The sequence below is a fragment of the Podarcis erhardii genome, assembly GCF_964252035.2.
Source record: "Podarcis erhardii genome assembly, chromosome: 1".
Taxonomy (NCBI): domain Eukaryota; kingdom Metazoa; phylum Chordata; class Lepidosauria; order Squamata; family Lacertidae; genus Podarcis; species Podarcis erhardii.
In genome coordinates this window covers 139074995-139088425 of record NC_138497.1, presented here as the reverse complement: position 1 = coordinate 139088425, position 13431 = coordinate 139074995, and positions in this window count along the sequence as shown.

Below are 13431 nucleotides of genomic sequence, written 5' to 3'. Positions count from 1 at the left end.
AGCCTGGGAGAAAGATGAATCTTCACATATTTTCTTTTTAAAATCCCCATTGTTGGAGGAAGATGTACATCAGGAGCCAGGGGCCAGGCGTAAGAATTGTTGCGGAGGTGTTGATATAAGGGTGCTTCCCAGATTTATTTATCTAGTACAGACTGAATTCAGAGGAAGGGCAAGTGGCTTGGTTTTAGGGATTGATGGAAAGTGTGCAGACTTTCCATGGCTGCTTATTCCTCGGGTCTTTGTGTTATTTTGCGGTTAGCCTCTGTTGGCTGTTCCTGCTATCTGCTGCTGTATGAACATAGAACTGGTGTGTCTTCTGTTTTTCCTATCTTAGTATCCTTCCTCTTAGTATAAAGCAACAACCAACACCATTAGTTAGTTAACTGTGGGTAATCAGTGGGGACAAGCTGGAATGTGGTAATTTGCAGTGATAGGGAGGATGCCAATGAATGGATCTGTAACATCCCCTGTCCACTGACCATGAACAACACACACACAAACACACATGTACTTGAACATATGGTCTCATATACACCTGTGCTAAACACTCTTATATCATCATTACATATGTGCTGCTTTTCCATGGTAAACCATGGTCAAAGTGGCAACAGCATCAAAAGTTTACATAAGACAACCTATTTACAATTCACTAACAATTCACTATCAACTATTGTCGTCAACTATTGTTCCTCTGCCTAAAAAATCCACAATCAGTAGTCTGAACGACTACAGACCAGTTGCACTGACTCCAATCATCATGAAGTGTTTTGAGAAACTGGTGCGCCGTCACATTATTTCCTGTCTTCCATCAACTTTTGACAACTACCAGTTTGCATACAGGGCAAATAGATCCACGGAAGACGCTATCACTACCACTCTCCATGCTGCTCTGTTCCATCTGGAGCAGCCGGGGAGTTATGTGAGGCTGCTGTTTGTGGATTTTAGCTCTGCTTTTAACACTATCCTCCCCCATAGACTGGTGTCCAAGCTAGAGGCGATTGGACTCTCCAACTCCACCTGTCTCTGGGTTTTGGACTTTTTGTCAGAACGTTCTCAGAGGGTTAGAGTAGGGTCACATATGTCCACAGCCCTTAGCCTTAACACCGGCTCACCACAGGGTTGTGTGTTGAGTCCCCTGCTCTATACTCTCTATATGTATGATTGTACAGCCATTTATTCCAGCAACAAAATCATCAAGTTTGCTGATGACACTACGGTGGTGGGGCTCATTTCAGGAGGGGATGAGTCCGCCTATCGGGACGAGGTGGAGCGGCTTTGTGCTTGGTGTGGAGAGAACAATCTGGCTCTTAATACGGCTAAGACCAAGGAATTGGTGGTGGATTACAGGAAAAAAAAGGCGGACATTCAGCCCTTGTATATCAACGGGGAACGGGTGGAGAGGGTGGCGGAATTCAGGTTTTTGGGAGTGACTATCGATCAGGGCATGACTTGGAGCGCAAATACCACTGCTCTGGTGAAGAAGGCCCAGCAGAGAATTTATTTCCTCAGACTTTTAAAGAAGAACAATCTGAGTGAGAGACTGCTGGTGTCCTTCTACCGAGGCTCCATAGAGAGCATTCTCACATACTGTATTTGTGCCTGGTTCTCCAGCTGTACAGCTAGGAAGAGGAAGGTGCTCCAGAAGGTCATAACCACAGCCCAAAGGATTATTGGTCATCCCCTCCCATCTTTGGAAGAACTGTACGGTTCCCGTTGTCTTAGGAAAGCAAACAATATCCTGCAGGATGCATCTCACCCGGGACACAGTCTGTTTGTACTACTGCCTTCTGGCAGGAGATACAGAAACATCAAGTCAAGGACAAATAGACTGAAAAATAGTTTCTATCCAAGAGCTGTGGCCTTCTTAAATGCAGTAACTCGATAGTGTGACCTGGGAGTTTGATGGGTGTGGGTGTGGGTGTGGCTGGAATGTGGTTTGTTTGGTTGTTGTTGTTGTTTTGCTTTTGTTGTTTTTAAGGGATGGCATCCAATTTCGTTGCACTTGTGCAATGTTGCACTTGTGTAATGACAATAAAGAATCTATCTATCTATCTATCATCTATCTATCTATCTATCTATCTATCAGTAATTAGAAGGCATAACAGAATTTAAATAGTTACATAAACAACAGGCTAATGAAAACATTTAATAAATGTAGAATATTAAACAATCCACTGATGATTCAAAATTAAGGCATTTGACAAGGTGCCCCATGATATTCTTGTAAAGAAGCTGGTAAAATGCGGTCTTGACTATGCTACCACTCAGTGGATTTGTAACTGGCTGACTGACCGAACCCAAAGGGTGCTCATCAATGGTTCCTCTTCATCCTGGAGAAGAGTGACTAGTGGGGTGCCACAGGGTTCTGTCTTGGGCCCAGTCTTATTCAACATCTTTATCAACGACTTGGATGATGGACTCAAGGGCATCCTGATCAAATTTGCAGATGACACCAAACTGGGAGGGGTGACTAACACCCCAGAGGACAGGATCACACTTCAAAACGACCTTGACAGATTAGAGAACTGGGCCAAAACAAACAAGATGAATTTTAATAGGGAGAAATGTAAAGTATTGCACTTGGGCAAAAAAAAAAAAATGAGAGGCACAAATACAAGATGGGTGACACCTGGCTTGAGAGCAGTACATGTGAAAAGGATCTAGGAGTCTTGGTTGACCACAAAAAGGATCTAGGAGTCTTGGTTGACCACAAACTTGACATGAGCCAACAGTGTGACGCGGCAGCTAAAAAAGCCAATGCAATTCTGGGCTGCATCAATAGGAGTATAGCATCTAGATCAAGGGAAGTAATAGTGCCACTGTATTCTGCTCTGGTCAGACCTCACCTGGAGTACTGTGTCCAGTTCTGGGCACCACAGTTCAAGAAGGACACTGACAAACTGGAACGTGTCCAGAGGAGGGCAACCAAAATGGTCAAAGGCCTGGAAACGATGCCTTATGAAGAACGGCTAAGGGAGCTGGGCATGTTTAGCCTGGAGAAGAGGAGGTTAATGGGTGATATGATAGCCATGTTCAAATATATAAAAGGATGTCACATAGAGGAGGGAGAAAGGTTGTTTTCTGCTGCTCCAGAGAAGCGGACACGGAGCAATGGTTCCAAACTACAAGAAAAAAGATTCCACCTAAACATTAGGAAGAACTTCCTGACAGTAAGAGCTGTTTGACAGTGGAATTTGCTGCCAAGGAGTGTGGTGGAGTCTCCTTCTTTGGAGGTCTTTAAGCAGAGGCTTGACAACCATATGTCAGGAGTGCTCTGATGGTGTTTCCTGCTTGGCAGGGGGTTGGACTCGATGGCCCTTGTGGTCTCTTCCAACTCTATGATTCTATGATTCTAAGTCCCAACAGTGAAAAATATGTAAGAGAATAATGCAGGTAACAGCAAAAATAGTGCATCCCTGAAACTAAATCTTGACACCATCAACAATTCCTTAAAAACACCCCACCTCGATGATCTCTAGGCACTTTAAACAACAGGAACCCTCTTTACAGCTGGAGTCAGGCAGGGCTTCACCCCACCAGGAGATGTGGGAATAGACCAGACAGAGAATAGAGACCCAGTCCTGCTAGAATGCATTTATGCACACCATGTATTGCACATTTAAAAAATACTGGTGAAGGGAAATAGACCAGAAGCAGGGCACCTCTTTGCCCTCCCTCTCTACATGCCTGTTGCTCGGTCCCAGCTCCTGCCAACCTAGCAGTTTGAAAGCACACCCAAAAAAGTGCAAGTAGATTAATAGGTTCTGTTCTGGCGGGAAGGTAAATGGTGTTTCCGTGCTTTGCTCTGGTGTCGGTGTTCCATTGTGCCAGAAGCGGCTCAGTCATGCTGGCCACATGACACGGAAAAACTGTCTGTGGACAAACGGCGGCTCCCTCGGCCTGTAAAGTGAGATGAGCGCCGCAACCCCAGAGTTGTTCATGACTCGACTTAACTGTCAGGGGTCCCTTTACCTTTACACACACTTGTGGAAAGAGGACAGAAGGATATCCTTCACCTACATATGAGTAGTGCAACACAGGAGCTGCAAACTTACGCAAGATTGTGGCTCCACTTCCACGAAGAAACATTGCGAACTGTGATTTTTTTCCAGCTCACAGCAGAGAAGGGGGCAATCTTGCGTACTAGCTGTTCTAACATTGCACTGCTCACATGATCAGTTTTCTTCCACAAAAAGTATAGCCAGAAGTTACTCTCAGTTTCTAACACTGCCTGCTGCAATTGCGTTTGCCTCACTGGGTCCATATTCATAATACACGATGGTCTCTTGCATTATTTAGACTGCCTTGCTCCTTTCTAACCTTTTGGAATATCAGAAGAGACAGAAACGATGGATGGTGACACCAAGGGGGCTGTGAGCTGTGTGGAAATAGGATTACAAAGGCTGATCAAGCTGAGCTATGATTTCCTGGCTGAAAGAAAAAGTGCTGAGCACTGTAACAAGTTCCTAAATGTGTTGTGACAGGTCGTTTGCAAGTGTAGTCATGTCTTCTACACAGCCTGCATCTGGATCTACTTCACAGATCAGCTTTAGTGTCTCTCCAGCTAACATGTCAAGAAATAAACGAGCTGAAGGAGAGGTGTCATTGCAAGCATGCCTCATGAATAGTAAGGGCTACTAATGTGCGCTTTCATAGAATCATAGAACTGTAGAGTTGGAAGGGACCCCGAGGATCATCTAGTCCAACCCCCTGCAATCCAGGAATACACAGCTGTCCCATGCGGGATCAAACCTGCAACCTTGGCATTATTAGCACCACCCTGTAACCAGCTGAGAGCAGCAGGGGGACAGCCAACTCCAGCCTGGAGCTTTTGACAAAGATCAAAAGCCAACTGTGTCCTTTTAATCCTCTGCCCATAAACTCCCTCTCCCAGACTCAACTCCCTTGTGGAGAACTTAAAGGGCCAACCCTCTTGCCTGAAGATGGAGACTGGTAGCCTCATGCCCCGTGCAATCCCTGCAGTGCTGGACCACTGAGGTGTGGTGGGAGACATTTGGTTCCTCAGAGGAGGGTACCTTTGAGGGTCCTGGTGCTACAGGAGGCTGTTCTGTAGGCAATGTCAGCCAGCCCCAGGCTCACTGGTCTTCTGATCTCTAGTAGCAAGTTCAGAGCCCTGAACCTGGTCTCGCCTCTCAGCTTGTGACGCTGCAGCCTCAGAAATTGTGTCTTCATCATTGCAGGAACTCCAGGGTCGTGACACGTGCTAAGAATTCCCTTGATATCCTCTTGACCACCAGCCCCCATGAAAATGACACAGTACAGTTAAATCTGTGGCGTTTGCCCAGATTACTTCTCCAGGCCTATGTGTTTTCTACCTTGTCTTCCCTTAGGTTCCTGTATCTCAGGCTGTTGCTGATTTTTTAAAATAAAAGATTGTTATTGATTTTCTACAAAGGCCATTGCTGATTTAAAGTCTCTTTTGCCCCTCCCCCTTCCAACCTCTGGACTTCCTGCCCATTGAGGCCAAACTACATGGTAAGTGGAGAAACTTACTTAAAATGCAGCCAGGTTGTTCTTTTGGATTGAAGCTGGCTTGGGAGAAAACACAGCTTCTCCTAAGAATCTACAGGATAGACATGGTTTGTGGCTAATGTTGTGTGTACACTGCTCCCCAAACCATCGGTAGGAGTGCACTGAATGTGGAGTAAAAATGAGTATGTACGCAAGCTCAGCGTTGTTACGGCTAAAATCTGGGTGCGGGGCTACTCTGCCACCCAGCTCGTCGGACTAAGTGTCCGCGGGTCCCTGCGGAAGAAAATGAGCTCAGCCGGACAGGAGCAAACTACAGAAGATCCAAGTTTATTGCGCAACAGGTTCAAGGCGAGATTGAACAGCGAGAAAGGGGTGACATGAACTTTTGAAACTCCCTCCATGTCCCAGAATACAGTGCAAAATACATCCCAGTTACATCATGAATACATTAAGGAAAGGTTGGGTTACACAGATTACATCATGAATACATTAAGGAGAGGTTGGGTTACACCGGATTAACATATGGAGGAGGGAGGGGGAATATGCAGAGTCGGAGATATGCACAGAAAAACACTTCCTGAGTACCGGGGATGAGAAGACAATGGTCCCAAATATGCATAGTCTGCCACCTGACATTGCCTGGAGGAAAGGCTGATCAGAGCGATTTGACAGGATTAGGGTCTTAACACCTTGCTTGAGGGATTATGGAGGACAGGGGAGGTGTGATGGAGTCCTAGAGAAATTGAGCAAATTGGCACGTTGATTTTCTATGAATTTTATAGATTTTAGTCCCTTTTGACATTGACAATTGGAAATAAATTGATATATTGTAGCGAAGAAGAAGGTGAAGAAGACATGCCCCCCCCTTTCGTATCAGCGTGTTTCTCTTCCCCAACATTCTTTTACTTTTGGTGGAGATGGGAAATGGTCCCACGATGGCACCACATCATGCTTTTCACCCCTCTGTCCCCAACCACTGTTTCCAGGGAGTCATGGGATGTATAGATGCAGATCAGGAGCGCCTACTTGTCTTCCTATAATGGGCTGATTTGGGTCTTGGCTTCCCTGACTCTTTTCACTTGGCCTATCTTGGCAACTCAGCCCCCCCCCCCCCCGCCTCCTAGAACCCATGTGGTGTTTTAGTTCCAGCAAAATCCCCTTGCTGGAAAACATTTCATACTTCCCAGCCTAATTTTCAAGCGAGGTGGGCAAATAGTAACTGAACTTAAGTTTACAAGTGGAGGCTCACATGACAGAAACGCACCTCCATGCAAAATAAATAAATAATTCCTGCACATAGATGTTTCAATACAAAGGAGGAAGGTCTAGGCTTTGTCTTGATGTACGCAATTAGTCTAGCCCAATTAGTATATTTTCATTTATCTGTTTACACTTTGCTTTGGATCAAGACTGTGAGAAACTCATGCAATAATACCTGAATAATAGAAAATGGTAGCATTCTCTTCTGTCAAACAAAAATGTCAATGCTAAGATATGTTTCCTGCTTAACAAGACCCATCAAAATTCAAGATAATGACCACTCCCCGCATAAAACGGGGGGCTCCCTTTGTGTGGACGTGCACAGCCCCTGGATCTAGAGCGGCTCCATTAGCACAGGCATGGCTTCGCCTTCCCCCAGGTGGGATACCTGGAGGTCTCCGCCTACCTCAGTCAGTTGTCCAATCCCACCTGGGGGAAGCATTGCCAAGGAGACCAGGTCAGGTAGGGGAGGGATTACCTGCCCACACAATAGAGGGAGGATCTTACCTGGGAATCCTCACTTGGCTCCAGAGCTTCTCCCACCCTACCCACCCTCAGTTAAGTCTTATTTTGCAGGTTAGCTTTTCTTCACAGGTATGTGGGCGCTGCTACGTCAAGGTCACTGTTGAAGGGCCAGAAAGGAATTCCCCTGCATTGGCAGGTTTTGCCTTTCCCGTAGCAAAACGTCACAACTTTGGCAGTATCAGGCCTTGGGCGGAATCCTTTAGTCTATCTTCCTCTTTGCAGCGGCGATACCAGGGTTCCCCGTTAAAGGGGTTTCTGAGGGGAGGCTTTGACCGTACGCCGAGAGGTCGTGATTGCTGTCCCCTGTGACAGCGGCGTAATGGGGGCGGCTATCTCTGCTTGAACATATGTTCTCCAGAGCTGGCCCATCCCCCCCCCCACTGGATAACCCTGATGTTCCCTAGGTCCCCGGCTGGGGACTGGGGAGGGATAACGCCCAATGCCTGAGCCAAGGTCTACCCACATCTGAAATATAATAAAGTTGTGGCCAATTTAATCCCATAGCACGTTGTCTTGAGTCGTTATTCCACATGACGGGGGGCCGTCTAGGGTCTGGGGGACTCCACCTGTCAACGCAATGCTCTGATATTGTATTCCTATGACCACTAGAGGGTGGAAGTCAGCTACATTTTTATTGGCAGAAAGAAGAGAGGGTCAGTACCAAAAAGAATGTCCCCTGCAAACCTCAGAATGGTGTTATTTGTAAAATAATTATTTACTGTATTTATATGGGCTACCCAATAACATGTTATCTGAGCAGCTCACAAGGCATAAAAGAATGAAATGATTTCCAGAGGGATAGCAGGGTAGACTGCTGCAGGAAAAACAACAAAGAGTCTAAAATTACAAGATGCTTGACAACCATATGTCAGGAGTGCTCTGATGGTGTTTCCTGCTTGGCAGGGGGTTGGACTCGATGGCCCTTGTGGTCTCTTCCAACTCTACGATTCTATGAAATAAAGAGCAGCATAAAAATATTTGATGTGACCAACATGTTTCAACATGTTGCAATGTAATTTAGCTGACATTTTTTCTTCTCTGAAAAACACAATAAGTTGTTAGCAATCCAGTCTTTTTTTGGGAGGTCATTAGTTGACTCATCTGTCGTAGTGTGGTAACAAAGAGATGTTTTTGGTTCTATGGCTTGTGCCTTTCCAAACATAAGTGCCCCTGACATGTGTTGAAATGAGATGGATTGTGTTTATCAAATGTCGCAAATCAAGTCTATTTATGAGCACTAAGCCAAGGTAGCAGCTCATTTGGGGAGGAGGGAGCTGACATTTTTGTTAGGCTACTGGATACTTCTATGTATTTGTGTCAGGAATTTATCATTTCATGATCTGAATCAAAAGCTAGGTTTCCACGGGAGACGCTATTCTGAACTCAGTGTGATCAATTGATTGTAGCCTGCCATGACACCTTCCCCGTTAGCTTTTGTCATAGACCTAGTAAGAATTGTGCCTGTGACCTGTGTTGTGAGAAAGGGAAGGAGCTCACGTCAACCATCAGCCATTTTGTCAGCAAATTCAACCACTGGCAGCTATGCAAGTAGCTAGCGAGTTAGCCCTGAAGAGTAGCAAATATGGTGCCCTTCAGATGTTTTGGATCACAACTGTTATCAGCCCCAGCCAGCATGGCCAGTGGTCAAGGATGATGGGAGCTGTAGCCCAACCAATATCTGAAAGGAACCTTGTTGGCTACCCTTGCTAAAGATGATCCAGCCCTTCTGATTTTGTATGTTGTTAATATGATGACTCTGGATAACTGCACTTTAATCCCACCTTAAGCCCTAGATATTCAGTTCTCTATCTTGAGGGGTGCTATAACAAAACTGGGCCCTTCTCCATTCTCCAGCATTACCAAACACCTTGGGAAGGAGGTACTTTTAATAAAGGACAATATTCATTTCAACAGGGGTTCTTTAGGAAAGTGACAGTTGCTGTAAAATTTCACTGCATTTTAGGAACGTGCAGAAACCTGTTAAAGCTGGTATCATTGAACACACATCCAAGGACCCTGAATTTAAGGGGTGAGGGATGTAAAGAGCTGTATGAGCAAAGCAATAAATAGGGAGCTTGTAACAAAACAGCCCAACTGGGCAAAGGAAAAGGATTTGGAGATCCATAAAACCCCTAGGAGCAAACTAAAAAATGTGATTAAAGGAAGAGAAAAATATTGAATGCTGGCTTTAAAGACTATTTCTGTCAAGGGGCTCTTTCAATAAATTTGAAGAAGGCAGGCAGAAGATTGTTTCATTAAAAGCAGAGAGGCAATGCAGATGGAAACAGCATTCTCAGTAATCCTCGTAGTTTTCAGTGACCCCAAGTGGAAGAATTATTTTGAAAGAATATGTAGGAGGGCTACATGCCTGCACAGAGGGTATCCTGCAGGAAGCCCCACTGAAAGAAACAAGAGCTGAGCAAAAGCACTCTCATTGTATAGTCATGTCAACATGCAGCCACTGCAAAACTTTTTATTCCCTTGAATGTATGTTGTGGAAAATAGATTAACATGCAGGGGAGCTGGAAGGCTTCATTAAAATAACAATATCAAATTATGTGTTTGGAATCGAATATGTTTACTTCAGAGGTTGAATTTTGAATGATCAAAAAAGGAAAGGTACACACTTTCTTATATTTGGGGAAAGGATATGTCTGTAAGCAGGGTGTAATGCAAGGGACAAGTGATGAAATAGAGAAGCCCCCATCCAGGCCACAGGAATTCCCTGTCTCTATTTGTAGATAGGGCGCAAGGCTACCTTTGCAAACAGAGCCGGCCCACTGATGAAGCAGGGTGAAGCACTCACCTCAGGCAGTAGAAGCACAAGAGGTGGCATCTTGCTTTCCCCACCACTGGTGAGAGGGAGAAGACGAGTGGAAACGCCTCCTGGAGCACCCCATAGAGGCGGTTTTCCTCTGGCATGATGATTGCTGGAAGAGGCATTGAAAATACATGGATTTCAAGTGCAAATTGAAACCTCACCAAAGTGATGAGTTTTAAAAGTCTGGGTATCACCTACTAGTTTTAAAATAAAATCTAAAAGCATTTTTTTTTGTAGGGGTTATCCTTTCATAATTGGATTGTGGGTTGGCGCCTCTATGTGCTCTTATTTGTTCTGAGGACCACAATGTCTGACCTGAAGTATGTGAAAGTGGCCTGTATTTGGGAACCCAAGAATAGACAAACAAGTCTAGTTGCAAGACAGTGTGTGGGGTCTCCTCATCCCCCACAAAATTATAATCAGGTGAAAACTCATCTCCATGAATGCTGCTCTGGGTTTCCTAGGCTATACCATAAATGGTCTGCTATTTCTCCACATCCAAATGGTTTCTATGATCTTAAGAACAAGGAAGATATCAAACTACTATAGTGGTTATCTCAGGGACACAGATGTTGGGGAGGACAATGCGACTAGGTACATGGGACCTCCAGGAAGGTACACAGACTTACGGTATATGTTGCTAGTGAATATCATCGTACAGTCTCTGCACAGCCCAATTACTGGAGAAATCTGCTGCTGCTACTACAACTTGGTTTTGATCAGGTGTTTTAAAAACTCATCTTGTTTATCTGTGATGCTTTATATGATTTCAGTAAAGCAAAAGGCAGGTTGTAAATATGTTTAATATTTATAATCCAGAGGTGTGTATTACATGTCATTGAACTGCACTAGCACAACTGACATCCTATTAGTTGTGGGTGCTCTTGTATAACTCCCCCCCCCAAAAAAAACCCCACCAGTATATGTACATGAATAAAAGCAGTATGTTTATTAGGTCCAAACCCACGAGCTTATTTACAGTTTCTGGGGTAAAGAATTGCTGTTGGAGCAGGGTGTGCAATTCAGCAAGCAAGACCCCAAAAGCAAAAATAGACTTGCTTAAGTTGGGGGCTCTAAGGAATATTTGCATTTAGGAGATGGATCAAGGGATTTTTAATTCCATTTCAAACTGAAATCTTTCACACAGGGAACTGATTAGCCCAAATGGCATTTTCTAATGGTTTGTAAACCCCCCCCCCCACCTTTCCTTTCCTTATTTGCTTTAGAAAGGAGCAGCGTATCAGCTGAGGGATGTGTGATGTGTGGACTCAAGGGCATCCTGATCAAATTTGCAGATGACACCAAACTGGGAGGGGTGGCTAACAGCCCAGAGGACAGGATCACACTTCAAAACGACCTTGACAGATTAGAGAACTGGGCCAAAACAAACAAGATGAATTTTAATAGGGAGAAATGTAAAGTATTGCACTTGGGCAAAAAAAATGAGAGGCACAAATACAAGATGGGTGACACCTGGCTTGAGAGCAGTACATGTGAAAAGGATCTAGGAGTCTTGGTTGACCACAAACTTGACATGAGCCAACAGTGTGACGCGGCAGCTAAAAAAGCCAATGCAATTCTGGGCTGCATCAATAGGAGTATAGCATCTAGATCAAGGGAAGTAATAGTGCCACTGTATTCTGCTCTGGTCAGACCTCACCTGGAGTACTGTGTCCAGTTCTGGGCACCACAGTTCAAGAAGGACACTGACAAACTGGAACGTGTCCAGAGGAGGGCAACCAAAATGGTCAAAGGCCTGGAAACGATGCCTTATGAAGAACGGCTAAGGGAGCTGGGCATGTTTAGCCTGGAGAAGAGGAGGTTAAGGGGTGATATGATAGCCATGTTCAAATATATAAAAGGATGTCACATAGAGGAGGGAGAAAGGTTGTTTTCTGCTGCTCCAGAGAAGCGGACACGGAGCAATGGTTCCAAACTACAAGAAAGAAGATTCCACCTAAATATTAGGAAGAACTTCCTGACAGTAAGAGCTGTTTGACAGTGGAATTTGCTGCCAAGGAGTGTGGTGGAGTCTCCTTCTTTGGAGGTCTTTAAGCAGAGGCTTGACAACCATATGTCAGGAGTGCTCTGATGGTGTTTCCTGCTTGGCAGGGGGTTGGACTCGATGGCCCTTGTGGTCTGTCCCCCAAAAACAGTACTTCTGTCTTGTCAGGATTCAACCTCAATCTGTTAGCCGCCATCCAACCTCCAACCGCCTCCAGGCACTCACACAGGACCTTCACCGCCTTCACTGGTTCTGATTTAAAGGAGAGGTAGAGCTGGGTGTCATCTGCATACTGATGAACACCCAGTCCAAACCCCCACCACCTTCTGGACACGGCACTCTCCCGCCCTGGCCCTGCTCCCACGGTGGAGTCTACCTCCTTCTGAATCTGAGCGATTTTATCTGCAAAAAACTTTGCAAAAGCATTGCAGGAGATCTTGGGGTCCCTACCAGGCCCCGGTGGTACAGGTGGTTCTGATAAATTGCGAACCACCTGAAAAAGTCTCCTGCTGCTGTTTTCTGCAGATGCAATGGAGGCGGTGAAGAAGGCCCTCTTCGCCGTCGCCATTGCCACTTGGTAGGCTCGACGTTGAGCTCTAACCCGTGTCCGGTCTGATTCAGAATGAGTTTTCCGCCACCAGCGCTCTAGCCGTCTCAACGATTGTTTCATCACCCTCAGCTCCAGGGAAAACCATGGGGCTGTCCGGGCTCCATGCAATCGGAGAGGGCGCTTCAGAGCCAGACAGTCAATAGCCCTGGTTAACTCCGCATTCCAGCGGGCCACCAGGGAATCAGCTGAAAGGCCATCAACTTGGGATAAAGCATCCCCTACCACTCTCTGGAAGCCAATTGGATCCATTAAGTGGCGGGGGCGGACCATCCGAATCGGTCCCACCTCCCTGCGGAGGGGAAGGGTTGCGGAGAAGTCCAGTTGCACCAGGAAGTGATCTTGAATAAGACCGGGCCCAAGACAGAACCCTGTGGCACCCCACTAGTCACTCTTCTCCAGGATGAAGAGGAACCATTGATGAGCACCCTTTGGGTTCGGTCAGTCAGCCAGTTACAAATCCACTGAGTGGTAGCATAGTCAAGACCGCATTTTACCAGCTTCTTTACAAGAATATCATGGGGCACCTTGTCAAATGCCTTGCTGAAATCAAGGTAGGCTACATCCACTGCGTTCCCTTCATCTACCAGGCTTGTAATTCTGTCAAAAAATGAGATCAGGTTAGTCTGACATGACTTATTTTTCAGAAATCCATGCTGACTATTGGTGATCACAGCATTCCTTTCTAGGTGCTCACAGACTGTTTGCTTAATGATCTGC